The following is a 22,231-nucleotide window of genomic DNA, read 5'->3' as shown; positions in this document are numbered from 1 at the left end:
AGCTATTTCATTACCATTTTTTCTTCAAATATTTTAACACACCTGCTTCATCTAATAAAATTGGCAGGGAGGAATGATACTAGAAACAACTGTGTAACAAGGAAGCAAAGACCAGGAGAAGACACCACCGTTTGACTTGACAGAATAGCAATGTAATATCATTCTTCAAGTCATGATATGCAGGAAGCCCACGGGATGACCAGAGCTGAGAACTTTGCTGTTCGGCACATCTGTGGAAGGCTGTGCCTACAGACCAAAGTCTTGCAAGAGGAAAAGAGATCTTCTTTGAGTTCCCTCAATGATTGAAAGCCTCTAAATCTACTTTCCCCACTGGGCTTCAGCATAAGAAAGAATCAGAGCAGGTCTCTGAAGCTGCTTGGCTGAGTATCCATTTGGGGGTCACTTGACACTGACATCGTCCACCTGCAAAATGGAAATCCATACAGTTTCATTCTCTGTGTCCTGTCAAAGAAAAACATGTCCACTCACACCTGGAGGGGAATTAATTTTGACCAACTGCATACCTGATAGGAAATGGCGTGCTTCCACAGCACGTCTTCCTACCAGCTGTGTCACTGTCACATTAGCCTGAATGTCCTCACAGCTCCCGAACGCACTGCTGGGTCATCCAAAAACAACATAACAAACACAATTTGAAGTAATCAGATAAGTGTAAACCAATAACAACACACTATGTTTTATTACATTCAGCCCTGCATCTGACTCTGGTAATTGAAGCAAAATATACCACAGCATGATGCAGGATGGATGTTAGGTGCCTGTACAGCATCAATAACTTAACTGCCATGCTGCTTTCTGGGCCTGGATCTCCTGACCATGCACACTGTGGGATCTCTTTTAGGGTGAACCCCTAGCTCCCTACAGTGCAAAATCCAGGGGTGGTTTTAGGGGCACTTCTCTACGACACCTGTTCCCTATCAATAGCATAGACTCCAGATTTGACACTGGCTGCCCCTACAAAGTCCTCCAGCCTTATCCAAACACACCAGACACCTCAGTGTGCTCTCATGCCATATCCCAAGGCACAAGATGTGCTCTCAGGGTCAGATTATACAAAGCAACCACTCTCATGTTAGTGTTAACTACTGTAAACTGTAAAAAACAAGTAAAGTAAAAACGATGTCTTAGACTCCATGGTATGCTAGTGATGAAGGTAAAGTGGCATTCTGTGTGTAAGTAAGATATATTACACATTAAAGCATAATTTTATTTCTGCAGAGACAAACACAGCAGCAGCAATAGTCCCCAGTTTTCTCATTGTCAGCTGGCTGGATTTTACAGTACCATTAAGCCTGTATAATCCTACTCTAGTAAAACTGCTGAAGAGACTGAAAATTTTAACTACAATTTCATATATGCTGTATGGCCAGTATCTTCTGCTTTTAATACAGCTCCTATTACATGCAGTTTTGCAATCAAAATGCAAAAAAATATATTTGCTAATATTATAATTCCTAGCTTTTATTAAATGGAATTTTTTTTTCAGGAACTGCATGTTGGGTTAAAGGGGAGGGAGAGGGCAGGACCTAGAATATCACTTGTATTTTTTAAAATTATTTTTCAAAAAAGAAAACTGACTAATGTTGTCAGGAAAATATACATATTACATAAAAGAACATAATACGGCACTCTTTAAGGCTTTGCCATTAATGGCAAGGTCAAACGTGGTACTTTTTGCTCCATTGATTCAGCGATTCATGACCCAAGTGAGGTCATTGCTTATGCACACAGCACAATTAAATCAAGGTTAGACAAGCAGGATTCTTTAGTACAAGATAGTGTGCCAGAAGATTACATAGTACTAGGAAATTTGCATTTGAATCATGCTTGATGAAGATTATTCATTTTCTTGAGTGAAAAAACCCTGTAATTTTATCACTGTCATTAATTCTGTTTATAGAAAACATGTTGATAACTAAATGTCCACCTGAAATCTGAGGGTGATTTCATGTGTATTCCTATGAACAAGAAAACAAATAGAAGTTGCTTTTTTTCAGTGTTTTATATCTTGTTCACACTCTTTCAAGATAGCTTTTATGTAGCAAATGAGTTGGAGTCACTTCACAAGCAACGTAAATATTCTTCCTAATCAGGATTCAATATAAAACTTAAAGGTTCCCTTCGCACACTAAAAATTTCCTATCCTAATCCTTCCATAAGCATGTACTGTGCAGTCCTTCACATATATGCTTAAACAAATACAAGGCCGTAGTTGAAATACGACATTTAGACACTGGAGTAAAATAGCTGATGTCAGAAAATTACTAATATGCGGTCTATCTTTTTTCCTAACCAAATTGATTGTAATTCAAGGTTGATATTTCACTGAGTAAAATAATTAATTGGAAGCTTTCCACCTGAATTATTTACTAAATGCTGTCAACATGTAGTGTGTTTAAGCTCCCAGAAGACTACTAAAACACAAGGTCCAGAGATCAAAGGCATAGTATTTAAACAATGCATGGAGTTTCTTCCAAGTATATTAATGTTTCTCGGTTTGTGAAAAGGCATCATGGAAAAACCTAGTTTTGAGTAGTGACCTGGAAAAAGAGGAGGAGTATCCATCAAGTACACAACTGGGGAGGTCACAGGGAGGGTGTAAAGATGTTAGAAATGTGGCCAGATTTGGAGGCAATTGGATAAAGCACAGGATGAGTATGTGGAAACCCAAGATTAAGCCATGAATGCAAACTGGAGTCATTTCAAGAGTTCAGTAGATTATGTTAGTTTTCACCAAAAGAAAATCCAACCAATGCAGTTTATGTGATTGTGAGGCATATTTATACATTTTTACAATATTCTTTGTTGCTTGCTATTCACTATAATGGCATCCACTGATCCAAACATGCTGAGATGATACAAGGATAGCATGGTCTAGCAAAATCATTTATACTTACTCAAGTATTTCGCATCAGGTTTCTGACACCCCGTTCAGTAATTGCCTCAGAGACCAGATTACCTGTTCATCGAGTTCAGAATCCCATATGTGACAATAGCTACAGCTCTGAGATGGAAACAGAAATTCTTTCGAAATGCTGCAGGGCTGAGCTTGCAAGACTCCCTTTGCAGTCTGGATAAGAGGATATGGTCTGAACCAGTTTAACTGAGTTCTGTCTTTTCAGACTACCTTTATTCAGATTTCCACGTTACATCTATTATACTACTTGAGCATCTGTATTTCTGAAATTGTCTTGTTCTGAACGGAAAACAAATCTTTTGTTGGCTTCATCCTTTTGAAGCTACTGCCCCTTTCAGCTGCAAAGCCGTTCCATTTTGGTTTTTCCCCCCTGATTAGGCCTGGAAGACACGAGGTGTGGTACCGTCTCATTTGAAATACAACTGTGTCCACGCATACATGAAAACTTGCAACAGTATTGGTGAGATTTTTGGAAGAGAGGTGTTCTTAAGACCATAGGATAATTCAAGTTGGAAAGGGCCTTAGGAGGTCTCTAGTCCAACCTGCTGCTCAAGGCTGGTTTAACACTGTATTCAAACCAGGTTCCTCAGGGCTTTTTCTAGTGAGGTCTTGAAAACATTTGAGGATGCAGACTACAGCCTTGCTGGGCAACCTGTTCCAGTGCTTAATTATTCATTCTCATTGTTGAAAGGTTTTCTTTATGCCCAGTCTGTACCTCTCTTGTCTGCATCAAGAACACTGTCTCTTGTTCCCCCACTCTGCACCTGAGTAAAGAGACTGGCTCTGTCTTCATGGGAATCTCTTCCTTGGTATTGTCAGGCTGCTGTTAGGTGTCCTCTGCTCCAGGCTGACCGAGTCCAGCTCCCCCAGTGTCTTCTCATCAGGCAGGTGCTTCAGTCCCACCATCTAGGTGGCCTTCCCTGAACACCCCAAAGTTCCTAGAACTGTTCCCAGAAGCCCCCCAAAGTTCCCAGAAAACCAAGAAGATATAGAAGCAGTGCCCTGACTGCAAGCTCCAACAGCAAACAGCAGCCCGAGCAGTGTCTCAGTCCCCCTGCACATGCCCTGCCATGTGAACTGCCACACTGTCTGCCAGGTCCCTGTTTGCAGTCCTCTAGATTGCTGCAGTCTCTAAAGGTCAGCCAAATAGCAAATGAAAGCTAGACATTGCACCTCCCCCTCTGCACTAGGCTTGTCCCCACCACCAGGTCTCTTATAAGACTAGGACGTCCCTCTGATGCCTCCAGGCCATGGTTCACCTAGCTCACCGGTGCCATCACCACTTCTGCCCAACCGCTCTCCTAGCTGTTTTACTGACCTCTTCTGGTAACAACCTAGACTGTTTTACACTTCTCTGTGAAGCGTTTGTAGACTCTCATTCAGAGTACCGTACAGAAGTACAGACGGTCACTTCTTTTTGATTTATTAAAATTCTGATTGGCAATGGTGCTCAAAGACTCGATACTGAATATTGGAAGATTACAAATTATATTAGTGCGAAAGAAGAAGTTCTGAACACTCATTCTACCACAGAAATGAAGCATTTATACTCACATTGAGTGTGATGCATGAGAAAATTAACATATATAGAGCAGTGACTGCTCATTTAAAATAAACGCATCCATAAAATTACTGTCCATTTAGGAAGTTACCTTTTTGAAAGGTTTGTTAGAATTTCTATAGTCTTGTTGGATGAAGAAATTAGAGTAACATTATTAAATTATTTTACTGATTATCTCCCGCTAGCTCATCATGTTCCTACTTGTGCAAATACACATCAGCCAGTAAGAATTTATGCAGAGCATACGTGTTTACCTAAAATTTCCTGCAGCCTCTGTTAATCAGACTCTACCTCAAAATGTCCAGTTTGAATAGGCTGGTGACACTTATCAACAAACTATTTTAAATTGACTAGGTGTTTTCCAAAAAAAACCCCATAAGGGAATGTCCTTCTCTTTTTGTTTTGGTTTGGTTTGTTTGGGTTTGGTTTTGTTTTTCTACTTATAAATCATACCAAAATTCTAGGATATTAATCAGAAAAAATAAGGAAAAGGAATTGGCAGTTTTGAACACTCTTAAACATGCTTTTAGCTTACTAGCCTTGAGATCTTCTTTGCTTTATAGAAGTAACATCGTCCTTTGGTTTAATTCATGGCATTGATTCACAAAACTGATCAGGACACTTGGTAAGTTTTGTGACATATGTGTACAACCGCTGTAAAGCAAAGCACATACAATGACTGCATAAATGTAGAACACTCAAAATTTTAAAACAACAACAACAGCAAAAATTAGTGTATTACGAATTCTTCCTAGGGTCCTGCTTTAGTCTGATAATGGCAAAAAAATGAGGTTAACAGATTTCAGTGTTGCTTTGTGTGCTCAAATTTACAGAATGTTTCCCTACCTTGCTGGCTGAAGACTGTTTTACTACACTATTGTTATATAAGTAATAAACAGCCAAGGTCAAGGTAATGAAAGTAGGTATGTAGATTTATTGTTCTGTGAAAACATAAAGAAGACAACTATCAGTAGAGGCCTGGGTTAATTATATCCATAATTAAAAATAATTAAAATATATAATTAAATATATATATTGCACTTTTCACAGATAAGAATTAAATATTAATCATATCTTGCAACTCAATAGCACCTTTTTCCACAAACTCTTGCAAATGAAAACATACATTTTCCCTACCTGAAGTCCTCTTTGGACAAGTATTTTTTGCATCCTGCAATGAGTGAACAAATGTGATGTTAACTATATCTAGCTCACAAAAAATAGTCAACATATCAGCTAGTCATAGATTCAAAGATTCCAATAGATCCAAAATTTACTTTTGACAACTAACCAAGTGTTCTTCAACACTGTTATGGTTTAGCGAGGAGTGTCCCTGTTGTTTTTAAAGTGTTAGCACTATACCCGCTCTATTGCTGAATGAGGAAATACAAGTTTATGAAAATGCCGCAGTATTTTATAATATGTTGTTTAGAGCCAGAACAAGTTAGCAAACACTATTCTTAAAGCCGTGTTGACATTATCAACGTTGCTAGTGCATGAACAAGCCCACAACTGAAACAAAGCCAGCTTGGCCAGTACTTCAGCTCACTCCTCTGCCAAGTGGAAAAGTACACAAGTGATAGAGCCCAAATGTTACATTCAGGCTTCTGAGCAGACAGCAGAGTACTGCTGGCCATGGGGACAGTGTCAGTGTAGAGTCTGCATTTATCTTTATTCTGGGTATTGTTTTGGAATCTCCTCGCCCTCTGAAAAATGACAGCATCAGCTAGGCAAATGATACCATCTTGATGGCACAAATATAAACAACAGGTTTATATTCAGTGCATTGCAAGATGCCTGTTAGCATCGATCCATGGACAAGGAGGATGACAAAAAGCAGGAAAAGACTGCTTAGAATAACATTAATTTCTGTAAAAAGGGATCAGATATTTTTGTGCTGTGTAGGTGGTAACAGCTGTCAGCTTTTTCTCCATTCCTGGTGCGTGCCAGGAGCCAGGCTACGTTAGGTGGTGTTGCTCCAGTGTGTGTACAGGAGACAGTCCCATTCATCTCAGTAGTCAGCTATAGGGATGTCCTTTATGTGGCGTTTCTTTTTATTGATAAAATAGTAGTACATATGTTCAGACTAGATATAAGGAAGAAATTTTTTACATCAAGGGTGGTGAAACACTGGCACAGGCTGCCCAGAGAGATGGTAGATGCCCCAGCCCCGGAAACATTCAAGGCCAGGTTGGATGGGCCTCTGAGGAACCTGATCTAGCTGAAGATGTCCCTGCTCATTGCAGGGGGATTGGACTAGATGACCTTTAAAGGTCACTTCCAGCCCAAACTATTCTATGATTCTTTGATTCCATGTTAACAAGTAACATCCATGCTTTCGCCATCTGCTTTTTTTACAACATTAGTTGAAATAATACGTGATTGCAGTTACGAAATGGAAAAACTAGTGAAATGTGAGCAGTGTGTATAACCTTCATGTTTATGTGCAGACACAACCCTAAGCTGACATATGCCAAGGACTGACCTGAAAGGAAAAAGATATACAGAAGAGGCAGATAGCAACATACCTACTAATATTAGGCAAGACAAACCTTGCAGTTTTCACCTTCATCTCTACCATTTCTCTTTCATGTCTCTGTTTGAAAAAGAAGGGAAAAAAAAGAATGTTCCCTGTCTTTAAGAGAATCCAGAGCCCAGTCAGATTTATGATCCACCTACTCAAACACTTTTCCCACATACTTTCTTTATCATTTCCTGCTCAGAATACCTGAGGTTTGGAAATCGCTATTAGTGCCTGAAAAATTCCACTAAATCCAAAGGGAGTCAGGGATAGCTGCTAATTACTGCTGTGAAGGGCTGGCTGGGTGGGTGGGGAAAGCACCAGCCAGAAGATCAGGTAAAAGAGAAAGAAGGAAAGGGAAAAAAAAAGACTTTTTCAGCCACTCAGAAGAAGGTAGCAGGAGGCAAAAATTATAGTGACCACAACAAACTTGCCTATACCAGGAGTTTTCTGTCTTTGGCAGGTACTACCATTAGTGGCAAAAAGCTACTCATAAACCTCTCCTGTCCCTATTTTCCTTTCTACAAAATTCAGTGACGTTTTCACATTTTCCGAATGTGAAATATCAGTTTATGGAAACTAATATGCAAAAGTGTTAATTGTTACTACTATTCTTTATGGGAGCAGTATTTTTATTGAAGCAGTTAATGAGGATGGAAAAACTTTTTCTATGGTCACACGAAGTCTGAACAGTGAAACAAAGAATGAGTAACAATAAATAAAATCCAATTGTTTGTCCACAAGAGATGGCAGATGGCATAGGACTCATTTGTTACTGGAAAACAATACACAAACCAATAAATGCACCGTGCTAAGTAAGAATATGACTAATATGAGGAAGCCTTTCTCAGTTGCAAAGAGATACCTGAAGGCAAATTTGTCCAAAATGGGGCCTAATCAGTTATAAGCACAGACAGCTTGGTCCCTTTCAGGATCAGATCCCCTGCTCAGGCCAGCACTAAAATTTCTTTACTGAAAATTTCTTTAATGAAAGAGTGGTCAGACATTGGAACAGGCTGCCTAGGGAAGTGGTGGAGTCACCATTCCTAGAGGTGTTCAAAAAACGTTTAGATATGGCACTTTGGGATGTGGTTTAGTGGGCATGGTGGTGTTGGGTTGACAATCGGACTTGATGATCTTAGAGGTCTTTTCCAACCTTAATGATTCTATGATTCTATTCCATGATTTTATGACCAGAAAGAAAAGAAAACAAGTACATAACATCCGAACAGCTCAAATTGGGATATTAGGGCAACTCTTAAATAAATAAATAAGCAAATACTATAGGAATTATGGAGGCAGTCTGATATGGGGATATTCACAAAACAGGGATGTTGCATAGCAGTATATGATGATGGAGTCTGCACATGGACTTAAAATGTTTGTAGCTGTTTGGGCTTATAGTACGCTTTTTGGAACACTTTCAGCTAAAAGCACTACATACATTTGAAAAATACATTCTGATGCTACTAAGCATTTTGATCGTATGGGTCTGAACGGAGCATCTGAATGATACTGATGTTCTGGCAGACACAGAGATGAAGGCATGACCTGGTTAACAGCAATCACATTGTTTTATTTCATCCTGCTTCTCGAAATGGAGCGAAAATATAAGTGACCCGGACTGATTGGTGCAAAAATAGTAAAGTGGGGATGGGTGATTTGATTTCTATCTGTACAACGCTCCATTAAGAAAACAGAATGCTTCATTGTATGTGTATTGCCTACCCCGCTTCCAAAGCAGTCAGAATTGCTCTTACTCGCAAATATGTACCTTGCAAATATTTATAACTTCGTTTCCTACCTAGCTGTCTTATTCAATCTCTCAGTTAGTGTTATCAGATCCAAAGAGTTTGGCAGACTGAATTGTTATCAAGAAACAGGAAAACAGCAGCTCTAATACAGCAACTGAAAACACACTGTATCTTTTAACCTTTAAAGTACCTCACACATTTCAGTGAATAAGGGTTCCCCCGAAAAGTCCAGTCTCCAAAATCACAAAATACATCCTGCCAAGCTCTCCAAATCATAAACTTAATCACATTTAAACGTTTATTTCCCCTCATATATGAACAGAATGAACAAGGGCACCTACCCATGCTTTGTGTATATGTTCATACTGTGTGTATGCTTATGGAGGCATCATTACAGCTTATGCAGGTATAATCAAAATAGCACAACTTATCCAGCTCATGCCAATAATACTGAAGACAAGACAGTGACGGCTGCCAAGACAGGCAAAATTAGTCACTAGGTGCTGTTGAGCATGCTAGATCTTTACTACAGTGTTAGTATGTTGTTTACACTCAAGAGAATTAGATGAAGCCTGGGTTTTTAACAGTGTAGTACTAATTGCTGTGTGGACTCACATACAGCCTGGCAGAGGTCTGAGGGATTAAAACACAGGAGCAGACAGGCCAGAGCTTTTCCAGTTAATGCTACTGACACCCAGGAGAGAGGATTGTCTATGTGTCCCAAAACCCTAAGTCTCTCCCCCTTGGCTCTGACAGTCTCCAATCTTTTCTACTCAGTTGCCAAAACTGCAGTTCCTGTGTGGGGCCACAGGCAGAACCAGGCTGCTCCAGGAGGCAGAGAATTGCATTCACTTGGTATTGCACCTCTGCCCTTGTCCATGGATAAGGATAACAAATGAGCCGAATATCCCATCCTTAGAAGATCTGACAGACGACTCTATAGCATTTTAGCTGTAGCTTGCAGCACACTGTACCATATGCAAAGAATAATGATGTATTTAAAAATTAAGAAAGTGAAAGCATAAGATCAACCTTAAATAACCAACCTAAAGCAATATAAAGAAAAAGAAATAGCAAAGCAGGGACATATTATTTTCATCCTAAAACTCTATCTTTGGCATACTTGAATCTTACTTTTATGACTAATGAGACATGAGGGCAAGAGCACATATAACTGTTTTGTCACACGGCAGTCTTTTTAAGATTTGAGCCCATGTAATAAGAGACCTACTGAGGATCACGTCACTTATCATATGAGAGGATATGAGTCAGATGAGGCTTATGGAAAAGATGCTGAAAACAGCAGATCCGTAATTTGGTCAAATGTACAAGTGGAAAAAACTTTTAATGACTCCCAACCTAGCTTTCTGATTCAAAACTGGAAAACCTGACAGTCTTATTTTACCTTCTCAGTGTTCAAAACACCTACATATTTTCATAATTACACACATGCAGACGGACTGCAAAACCAGCTATGGTTGGTATCTGTTGAACTGATTATTTCCACAGCTTCCACTGTGAGCATAACTTTGTTTGTGTTTCTTATTATTTTTGCCTACATACAGTTCCAACCAGGTTATTTTTCAAGTGGCTAACAGAATGAAGGAAATAGCAGACTGCAAAAGCATTTATTCTCTAAGCTTTGGAAGGTCTTTTGGAAGATGATGTGCATTAGCTGATATTGCATGTTCTGGAATCTTGAAGAGAAGGCGGAATTTGGCACATCACTTTAGAGTATATTTTGTGCAAATCTCCAGCAAAAGATGATCTTTTTGGCTACACAGGAGCCGAGGCATAGATGGTAGTTCTCAAAAGTAAGCCGTCTTGTGGACACAACTAAAGTGAAGCGGTTTGCTTCACTTAATACTCCCCTTACCTTTTCTTTACTGTCAACATTTAAGTCCTTACAGATAAGTCCAGATTTTATAAAAGGGAAAACATATCCTGTTCAGTAATATGTCTACTGATTTTCTCTACATGCAGTCTCAGGCTGTGAAAAAAAAAAGATTTTTCTGGTGGCTTCTGTCATGTGCTCTTGCAAGCTAAAAGAATCTCAGTTATCTAATGCATGATTTGACTTAGAGAAGTGTGCAACAGCAAAACCAGGTCATCTGTATGAAGGAGAAGCAAAAGTAGAAAAAAATTCTGACTATTTCCTTTGGCAAAAGAAGGGAAAGAAGAACTAAACTGCCTGTTAAGCCACAAAAGGCTCTTTAATATAAGCACTAAAAAAAGAAAAGATGCATGTAATATTTCTTTGCTTTGGGAAGTAACTTATAAAAAATCAAATGAAAACAAATAATCATAAAATTGTCAGAGAACCTATTTCTGAAAAAGTCTTATTATTTAGCAATAGTATTCAATTCTTTGCCCAAACATCTATTTCTCAGTCTAATATCTCAATATAATATTTGAGACACCTTTTTAGTGGATCTTTCTTGGAATTGTCTGTGTCACTTTTTAAAAAGAAAAACAATAATGAAATATTAATATGAGAAAGAACACCCTGTATGATCTGTAGTCATAAATAATTCTGCAAACTCCCAGGTTCATCTATCACAATTGTCGTTAATTAATTTGGTGGCTTAATTCTTCCCAGGAGCTTGATTACAGAATTTAATTTCTTACTTTCCCAGCACTTTTCTATTCTGGAAAAGGGAAGAAGTGTGAACTTTCATCCCAGCCCATGTCAAAGGTTGGTGGTCTTTTTCTTATTCAACAAGAGAGAAAAAACAGCTCCACTTATATTATCATTAGGCCTAACTCTCCCAGAACAAGGATCTTTAGCGTTTGGATGGCTCACAGATTCTGAACAATACAGAGTGAAACCAGGCTGTTGGGTTTCACCTGCATAACTAGACACAGCCAGCAGAATTTAACTGGGCACTGTTCATTTTGATGTCAGAAAGAATAGGATCTTTCTGGGTTGCATCAACAGATTTGTTTCCCTTTGATATCTTGAGTTCCATCTTCTCTCTCCTTTGTGGTTCTCTGTTAGATATACCTCTACCCTTATATTTTGTTTCTGGACAGAAAACAGAATATTGCTTTTTCTAGCAAACTGTATACAACACATTGTTCACAGAATCATAGAATGTATTGGGTTGGAAGTGACCTCTAAAGGTCACCTAGTCCAACCCCCTACAATAATCAGGGACATCTCTAACTAGGTCAGGTTGCTCAGAGCCCCATCAAGCCTGACACTGAATGTCTCCAGGGATGGGGCTTTCACTACCTCTCTGGGCAACCTGTTCCAGTGATCCACCACCCTCACATTAAAAAACTTTTTCCTAATGTCCAACCTAAATCTACCCTTTTCTAGCTTAAAACCATTACCCCTCGTCCAATCACCACAAACCCTTGAGAACAGTTCTTCCCCTGCCTTCTTATAAGCCCCTTTCAGGTATTGGAAGGTCGCTAGAAGGTCTCCTTGGAGCCTTCTCTTCTCCAGGCTGAACAACACCAACTCTCTCAGCCTGTCCTCATAGGAGAGGTGCTCCAGCCCTCTGATCATTTTTGTGGCCCTCCTCTGGACACGCTCCAACAGGTCCACGTCCTTCTTGTGTTGGGGGCTCCAGAGCTGGACGCAGTACTCCAGGTGAGGTCTCACCAGGGCAGAGTAGAGGGCCAGGACCACCTCTGTCAATCTGCTGGCCACAATTCTTTTGATGCAGACCAGGATGCAATTTGCCTTCTGGGCTGCAATTGCGCACTGGTGGCTCATGTCCAGCTTTTCACCCACCAGTACCCCCAAGTCTTTTTCCACAGGGCTGCTCTCTAGCATGTCTTCTCCCAGCCTGCATAGACACCAGCAGTTGCCCTGGCCAAGGTGCATGACCCTACACTTGGCCTTGTTGAACCTCATGAGGTTCACCTGGGCCTACCTCTCCAGCCTGTCCAGGTCCCTCTGGATGGCATCCCATCCTTCTGGCATATCTACTTTACCACCCAGCTTGGTGTCATCAGCAAACTTGCTGAGGGTGCACTCAATGCCACTGTCAATATCATTAAAGAAGATATTTAACAACACTGGTCCCAGTATAGACCACAGAGGGACATCACTTGTCACCATTTTCCATCTGGACATCGAGCCATTGACCATTACCCTCTGGACGTGACCATCCAGCCAATTCCTTATCCACTGAACAGTCCACCCATTGAACCTCTATCTCTCCAACTTAGAGAGAAGGGTGTTGTGGGGGACCGTGTCAAAGGCCTTGCAAATGAGATCCATAGCTCTTCCTTTGTCCACTGATACAGTCACTCTATTGTAGAAAGCCACTAGGTTGGTCAGGCAGGACTTGCCCCTAGTAAAATGTTGAAAATCAATTTCTCATTCAATTCTTTACTTGGAGATGTTTTTTAAAATCAAAACCAGCACTCAGTATTTCATATTTTTTTGGGGGACAAGAGAATCAAAGGAGCAGTCAAAAACTCCTATAGTCACTGGCTAGCTTCAAAGACACAAAAGCAAATAATAATTTAGCATCTACAAATGTCAACTGTACATAAATGCTGTGCACATTTTGGAGACATACCTAGGTGATAATCATTGAGTAGAGACTCAATGAAGAAGGCACTAGGCTAATTCAGGACATACAGAATGACAAATAATCAGTCTGGACCAGCAAATACTAATGTGAAAATACCAGGAATAGATTTCTACTTTAGAACTCTGCCCCATTATTAAACTTAACATAAGCACCCTAATAAAACTTTGAAGTGAAATAAAGTTTCTGGGGTGATCTTACCTCATCTGACAATTTCCTTAAGTTCCAAAATCACCAGGAAGCCCAGGCATGACTTCAGTAAGAAAAGTTTATTAGTGATGATTTAGACCTCACATTTCTGGCACTTGCACTCATGTTCCCCGCATTGTATTGAAACATGCCATGGTATGCCTCTCAGCTCTAGTTTCTGAATCATACTGTGGCTTCCTCTCTGCCCACATTCTCTTTCTGATAGAAAAAAGGGTACAGGTCAGTCACAGTACACAGTCTTACCCTGACATGAACTCTAGATGTATTTAGGGAGCACAAAAGAGCCTGGACAATTGTTCTGGACCCCACAGGTTAGGTGTATCTTGGCTGATCAGCTGATCAATCTTTCACCATAGCCTGAGGCATTTTCCTCTAACTGATAATTTGGATGCTGTACTTTGCGCTGCGGACTTCACACAGAAACACTTCAGCGGAAATAACAAAAATCTGATGATATTAGACTTGTTTTACATAGCAAAGAGCAAGAAATTCTCCATCAGAGTGGTACTGTGGCAATTGCTTTTGTAATGTATTGCAATTCTACCTATCCTAGAATATATATAGCTGTATTTGTAGCCTAAATATATGTATTATATGGTCATATATATAAGCTGTCTAAATATGTTATATATACACACAATATAACCTCTATGAAGAAATACAAGCTTTCATTTACCTCCATTCAAGTGTACCTAGTAGTCATCCTCACTGTTAGGTGCTAGGGCAGTCACAGAACCACAGAATCATAGAATAATTGAGGTTGGCAGGCATATCTGGAAGCCACCTTATGCAAGCCCCTCAACTTGTCCACTTGAGTTTTGAACACCTCCAAGGATGGAGAACCTACAGCCTCTCAGAGCACACTCTTTTGGTATTTAAATAATAAAAACACTAACTGGAATTTTTCATGTTCTAGTTTGTGTCCATAGCCCTCCCTTCCTATTGCTGTGCACCTCCAAGAAGAGCCTAACTCTGTCTTGTTGATATCCTTTGATCAGGTAACTGTAGCCAGCAATAAAGTTTCCCCTTTGCTTTCTCTTCTCCACGCTGAACAAAGCCAGCTTGCTCAGTCTCTGCTTGTATGTTCTGCACTCCAGCCCCCTGACCAGTTTGTGGCCTCCACTAGACTCATTGTAGCCCATCCATGTCTTCCATCTACTGGAGAGGCTGAAACTAGGCACAGCACTCCAGATGTGTCTCACCAGGGCAAGGGGAAGGACCACTTCCCTATATGTGCTGGCTACACTCTTATACAGCCCAAGATGATGTTGGCCTTCTTTGCTTCAAAGGCAGTATCTCCCACGAGGTAGCCTTGGTTTTGGTTTTAATTAAGCAAGGCATCTTCCCATTATTTCATAAACTATTTAACCCACCCCAGGTGAAATGAAATCGTACAGAAGTTCTAATGGGGCATTTATCCTTTGTATGAAGAAAGTAAAGACATTTAGAAATTTTTCCAGCTTGTTTGGGACACTGGCAGACAAAGAGAATATATTTCTAGTCATTATTTTGAAAAATAGATCTTACTTAATGAATATCCCTAGTTCTGTGATTTTTAAGCTCAGTCTACACCCTCAACTCCCAGTATATTTTGTTAAAAGATTTCAGACATGCTACCAGTTTGGAGAGCTCTCCTTTTTCCTTTTTTCCTTCTGTATTTTACTCTTGATGAATAAAGCATACAGGAATCTTTAAGATTGGAATAATCCACTCAATCACTCAAAAAGGAAGAAGAATAATTTCCATTACAGAACATGTATATTTTCAACATGTATTGTGACCCCTGACACAATATCACTGGTCTCTGAGTTATGTTTCTGTAACCAGTAGGCTGCTTTCCCACAGCTCAAAGTGGGTGAGCTGTAACAAAGGCTTTACACCATGAAACATTTAAAATGAAAAGGAAACTACGGCATCCGCAAAGGTTTGGGTGGTTTTGTTCAGATCAACTTGCAGACAATCACTTTGGATAAAGAAGTGCAGTTTCTAGTGAGATTAGTTTCTTGTCTTTTTAAAGTGACAAAGTCAGTCTAAGAAAAAAACTATTGTCATTTCACAATTGCCATGAACTGCCACAAATCCAAAACTCAGGCTATGATCTACACTGAGCCATCACTAACTGAAAGGAAAACAAGGAATAACTTCCAAGTCTGCTCTCATTGTTGCATTTCTTTACTGTTATGACAGACTAAATTACCTCTTGATTACTTGCTTCTTATCCTCATAATTCTTGCATTCTTGATTGTATAGGCCCTGAGAGTGATAAATATATGAAAAAACAACTGCAAGCCTTAATTCACATTTTTCATTTTCTCCCTAAAAATGACTTTTGATTCTCCTGTCCAGCTCCCTCCTGCACAGTGTACACATCTACTGAGTCCCTGTGTCACATCTTTAATATCAGTCACCATCTAAAGAAAAAACTAACTGCTGCTTTCGCATGGGTCAGGACAGCATTGCTAGTGCTGTGACCTGGTTCTTGTTTGGGTAATTGCATTCTGTACTATTTGAAAGCTTTTTAATGTTCTGGTGAAATGGAACATTCTTCATATCCGTTCTGAACGTCTGCTAATGCTTTGGAACATTTACTGACTGAGAAGTCAGTACTTTACTTACCAGAGAAGGAAACCTTTCGAGCAAAGTCCTGCATTAGGAACAGTCCTGCAGAAAGCATGTTAAATGTACTGGTCTACAAGAGGTATCTAAATATAAGATGGTATCTTTTTCTGTTTTAAGATTGATTTTGTATTTATGCTTTGTTTACTCAAAAACTGCTTTTACTTTGGTTTCATAATTATGCCCAAAGCACAGAGCTGTAGCTCTGATTCAGATTTCCTTTTGGATCAAACATGGAAGCTTTGGTCATGTTAATTTTCCCCATTTGCTTGTAAAAGGGTGAATACAACTAGACACAGGACAATTAAAGTGTTTTGTAAACAACATCATCTATTATCCTGGAAAGTGCGGCATTTCATTTTCTGGAGTATAGCTGACTTTTAGATAACTGTCATATCAAACATATCAGCTTCTCATCATGCTTTTTATTTTCCATCCATTGTGATAGAGCATCTTCACTCAAATACACTGTTGATCGGTTTTCATTACTTAAAAGTCAGGACTGAACATTGTGTTTTGAAAGACCAGTGAAAGAGGATTGAGCTCAGAAAGTAAATATGCTAAAAAGACTGAGCGAATATAACTCATGGCCGAATGGTCATGCAATACAGCCTAAGGTTAAAGACTAAAGGAAAATATGCCATTTACTGACAAGAAAAATATAAAAATGTAAGAACAGATATGAAGTCAACTAAATGCAGCTCGGTTTATATTTTTTAACTTTAAATGATCCCTGTTTCTCTAGTAGATTTTAACACACCTGGTTGGTCTGTACTGCTCACATATTCAGAATTTTGGATTTGGGACTACGAGGGAAATTTTCTCCTAGCTCAGAGAGGGATGATATAGTTTGGACATCATTGGGTAGAGTCAAGGTAGTTGTAACATTCCTTAAATCCAAAGTGATAATTTGTGGGGGATTAATACATTTATATAAAATGCTATATAAAACATATAATATATATATTTTATAATATGTAATTTATTAAAATATATAACATTTAAGAATATTTTTCTATTAAAATTATTCATCCCCCTCTACTTTTTTCTGGTGAGTTCTAATAACTCAGGACAAGTGTCCTATTCATTTATCGATTCTGTTCTATTAGGAATCAAGCTTTCACTCTGTCCCAGACAGAATTTGTACCTAATCCATTTATTCAGATTTGTATGCTACTGTTAGCAGATCTTTGGTGATCTATTTGTTGTAAATGTTGCAGAAATCTAGCAGTTCGTGAGATTCGTCATGAAGAAGAATAGGACGAACAGACCATGACAAAGCGAAGACAGCCAGGCTTCTGTCTCTGCAGCAGAGGCTCCCATTGGTGCCCAAAAAGTAATCATGGCACTGGTGTCATTGCCAGGCCTTCTCCTTCCTGTTCATCGCCTCCTTCACCCCTCCTCTCACCTGCTGCCACCATTCCAAGGGACACCTCTGGTAACCTAGTTCCTACCTCACTAGTCTATTTTTCCATGACCAGTGATAATCTTTTTTTTTTAATTTTATTGCAAACAGCACTACAGATAGCACCTCACTTTGCAATTTTTTTTGTTGTTACATTTCCCTGTGAGTGCACTGGCCCCACAAAGAGAAAATGCAGCTATTATTTTTCAGCCTAGTAGTAATGAGAAAATCACACCTTACAATATCCCTGTAAAAATGCTTTATGGCTGGAATTTCAAAGCCAGCATATCTGAAGGTTAATTTTAGGGCAGAGTGATTAACAGCTGTAACAGGTGTCTGGGGTTGTGATTAAATTAACATCTTCCTCATGTGTATCTGTATTTCTACAACAAACTACACCATCATCTTAGCATTTATTTTTTGGTTTATATGAGATTAACTGAATCTCTTGTTCTGTGAGAGGTTTTCAGGACACTTTTTGTTCTGTTAAAAACTTAACATAGAACTGGGGGCTCTGATCAATGACAGTCACCTCCAGGGATGAACATGACACCAGCAACTAGAAACAGCCCAGAATTTATACCACTTTAGTTTAGGCAGCCTTCTCATCTTTTAGAAGAACTCATCTAATTAAAGTTGTGACCTCTTATTTTTCATATTCTATACAAGTTTCACTATTGATTTAATTTATAAAGGCCATGTAGTAATGTTAAATTTCAGTGATAAAATCTAATTTGCTCTCATTCACTTAAGAAGCTCAGGAACCATCAGGTCTCAGGGGTATATCTTCCCTTCACCCCTGTTTTTTAATATCCCACATCCAAATCAGTGCCTAGCAGGCTCGTGGCTTAACTCTGGCTCTTTTTTTCCTGTTGAATAGTGAGTAATAAATTAAAATCTACTGAGGTTTAAATTGAGTGTTTGCACGGCAAATCTCCACTTCTGGGTTCCTTGACCATCTTTTTGCTCCTAATTTGTAGTCATGCTCCCTTTCCTGAGAATTTGGAATAACAGTCCTTTTTGATCAGGCAAATGTGAAACACTGGTTTTGTCTGACAGAGAGCAGTTTACTATTGGATCCAGACTCAAAAGTACAAATGTGAGAGTCTTCTAGGCTTCTTGGGAAGCAATGACCTGGCATTTACTATCCTTAAATGACATGTTTTAAGGAAACTTTAGAACTGGGAGAATGAAAGTATTGATCCCTTGACAGTGTTTAAGTTGAATTCCTTCACTGGATCTAATTCAGCCATGCTGATTTATGGCATTCCAGTATCTGATGCAAAATGCAGAGTTTAATATTTCAGTTCTTTAATGCTTGGCCAATTCAGAAACAATTGGTAATACTTTGAGTGGATTTTATTGTTATACATCATCTGGATAGAACTGCACCTTTCAAAAGGTGAAGGATTTCTACCTTGGTCTTTGCTGAATTTCAATATCACAGGGCACCTTCCTTCGCATCTCAGCATTCCCACTGCAGAATTGCCTAACTCATGGACAACTTCCTAGCTATTCATCATACATTGCACCACATTCTTCACCACACAGCTAAATTTGTTACACACATATCTGTTTTGTTTTCTACCAATTATGGACAAATATGGCTACCTTGCCACACCATGACATAACAATTTACATTTAATTTAACAAAGTAACTTGGCCATTTTCAACAGTACACTTTCACTCTGCTGTGCAGCAATAATGCAGGCCTCCTGTCTTCCTCCTTATATTCCCCTTATATCACATGCCCAGCGATGAAGATTGAGGAGGGTTTAGCCTGGAGAAGAAAAGACTGAGGGGAGACCTGATCGCTCTCTACAACTACCTGAAAGGAGGTTGTAGCGAGGTGGGGGTTGGTCTCTTCTCTCAAGTAACAAGCGATCAGACAAGAGGGAATGGCCTCAAGTTGTGCCAGAGGACATTTAGACTGGACATTAGGGAAAATTTCTTTACCAGAAGAGTGGTCAAACATTGGAACAGGCTGCCCAGGGAAGTGGTTGAGTCACCATCCCTGGAAGTGTTCAAAAAATGTGTAAATGTGCCACTTTGGGACATGGTTTATTTGGCATAGTGCTATTAGGACAATGGTTGGACTTGATGATTTCAGAGGTCTATTCCAACCTAATGATTCTATGATTCTATGAAAATTATCTTATCCAGTGAGAAAATTGGATCCATTAATTATAAAGACAAAGAACACTGTAAGACATGATCTGCAAAGCCCAGCCAAGAATGTCAACACACACCAGAAGGAAAGAAAAGAGTTGTTTCAACACTGACAAAAAATTGAAGAACTGTTTTGCTATAGAAATATATTTTATGATCACACAAAAAGACCAAAAGAATGTTTAGATGAAAGCCTGGTAGCAATGTAAAGTTATATACCTGGTTGAAACTAGAAAATTACCATCCACCCACAGGAGAATCCATATTTGCACAATCATAGTTTTTAATAAACTTTTAGGAAAATGGGATTTGTCACAGACATACCTGTTTGCAACAAGCAAACCATTCGTGCATAGATAAGATAGTAACTATTACACAGTACAAATTCCTTATATTCTATCTTAACAAACTTAAGTTCTCATAGTAATGAGAAACTACAGCACAGTTCGATTTAGCTGCTGCTTAATTCAGTGTATTTTAACCAAATAAAGTGGTGAATTCATCAGAGAAAATACTGTGAGACATCAGCATCTGCTTGTGAAGGAGTCATCAAGAAAAACTGAATAATTTTTGATTTAAAAGAATTTAATGATGATGAATAATTCAGTAAGACTTAAGAGTTAGTCTTTACATTCTGAGCTCAAATTTAAGATAACAATATGTCATAGAAAAAGCAAATAAAAGCTAAATGGAGATTAGTGTTCCAACAGGAGGTTCAAATAAGTACCATACTAAGATCTGACGTGTGCCAAGGAGAGCCTATATACACAGCAAGCATGACAGATTTGATGCAGAGTCCAGAGCCGAACTCCTATTGTCGATGTAGCCCCATGTTCTCACAGCGGAAGTTTTATTCATGCAGTTCATTCATGTACAGAAAGTAGCTTGGTCTGACTTTTAGGTAGCCAGGATGACAAACAAGAATCTCTAATTTTTTAAACTAAGCAATTTTGTTACAGAAGCTGTTAAAGGTGGAAATTATTTATGCCATTTTAAAATTTACATTCATGTAGAACCTTTCTCTCATTTAGAAGACTGAGCAGGCTCACATGTAATGCAACAGTCTCACAGCAGAGATATGATATGGTGTAACTTAATAATGAAGAATGCCTTGAAAGACATATTTGTGCTTCTCTCCCAGATTATATGGCAGACTATTATTTTATTACAAAATTGGATTTTGCAGAATGCTAGAACAATTTTTGAGATTTATTCTATTGATTATATAGGTTATACCGTGTCAAATGCGCATATGTATTTTGGAAAAGTAAAGTTATATTTTGGAAGCTTTGAATAATTTTATTGCTGAGCTCTAATTAGAAAATAAAATTATAAAGGACATAGTTAAGAGAAGAATGCAAGAATTTCCTGATTCAAACAAAAACGAAAGAAGAATAAAAAGGAAGTTTTGGATCTCAGGTGACATCAATGCAAAACAGCGCCCTTTTTTGCTGTAAGTAGCGTTATGGCTATTGACTTCACATGATTTTTCTAGCATAAAAATTTAACTGAGCTTTTTGTTTTGATCCCCCTTTTGTCACCCAAGAGTAATATAATTGAAGTCAGTTCATCTACAGAAACGTGAAAAAGCAATATACCCACACATGGGCACCCAGATCACTGAAAAATTCCACACAGGCAAGTGTTGGCACTCAAGTCTCCGCAAGTGTTTTGACCAGCCTACTCTGGAGTATAACCTAACCCTGCCTGTGCTGCTGTTTCGGACAGAAAGTTTACTATTCCCTGCCTCCTTTTGCACAAACGCTTACGCAAGAAGCAGGCAGCTAGGTAAAGGTATATTGGGCTTCTCTGCTTTCCTGGAGTACATCTGTGGAAAGCTGCATGGTTTGTCAGGCAGAGGTAAACAGAGCTGGACCCAGAACAACACGTAGAACAAGAGTTAAAGAGTAAATAAAATTACCTGGAACTCCATAAGAACCAAAACTCCCTGGAAATTTGTTACACAGTGGATGGAGTTTTAAGCAATGTTTTAGTCATCATCTAGCAGTCACGGGACACAATAAGATAAGAAACTCTTACACGCTTGATATGATGCCATCTAGCCATTTCCAATTACTTTTGTGATAGCTAAGTATGACGCAACCGATTAATACTGTATTTCATATAAAAATTGATATATGCCTTTAACCTGAGGTTATGAAAAGAAACTGGTATTTCAGAGGAGTTTATGAATATTCTAAGGATAAAGAGTCAACTTTGAGACTTCATTTGATAACCAAGTCCTTGGTGGGAAGTTAGGCTGTGAGTAGAGACAGGAAGAAAAACTTGGGAATATAGTAAGGAGATGCAAGATTAACCCTTGCTAACACAATTTGAGTTTGCATAGGAAGAATGTCTCTTATGAAATTAAAGTTAGCAGTAAAGGCTAGACAAAAGTAAAAGAAAATCATTCCTACTTCTGCTTACCGTGCGGCTCAACTCCAAGGTCAGCTCTACTTCATCCAGCTCATGAACTCTTGAAAAAGTGTCATAGGTTCAACCCTTGT

The sequence above is a fragment of the Leptosomus discolor genome, chromosome 1 (genome assembly GCF_034619465.1).
Source record: "Leptosomus discolor isolate bLepDis1 chromosome 1, bLepDis1.hap2, whole genome shotgun sequence".
NCBI lineage: Eukaryota > Metazoa > Chordata > Aves > Leptosomiformes > Leptosomidae > Leptosomus > Leptosomus discolor.
This window is presented reverse-complemented; position numbering follows the sequence as displayed.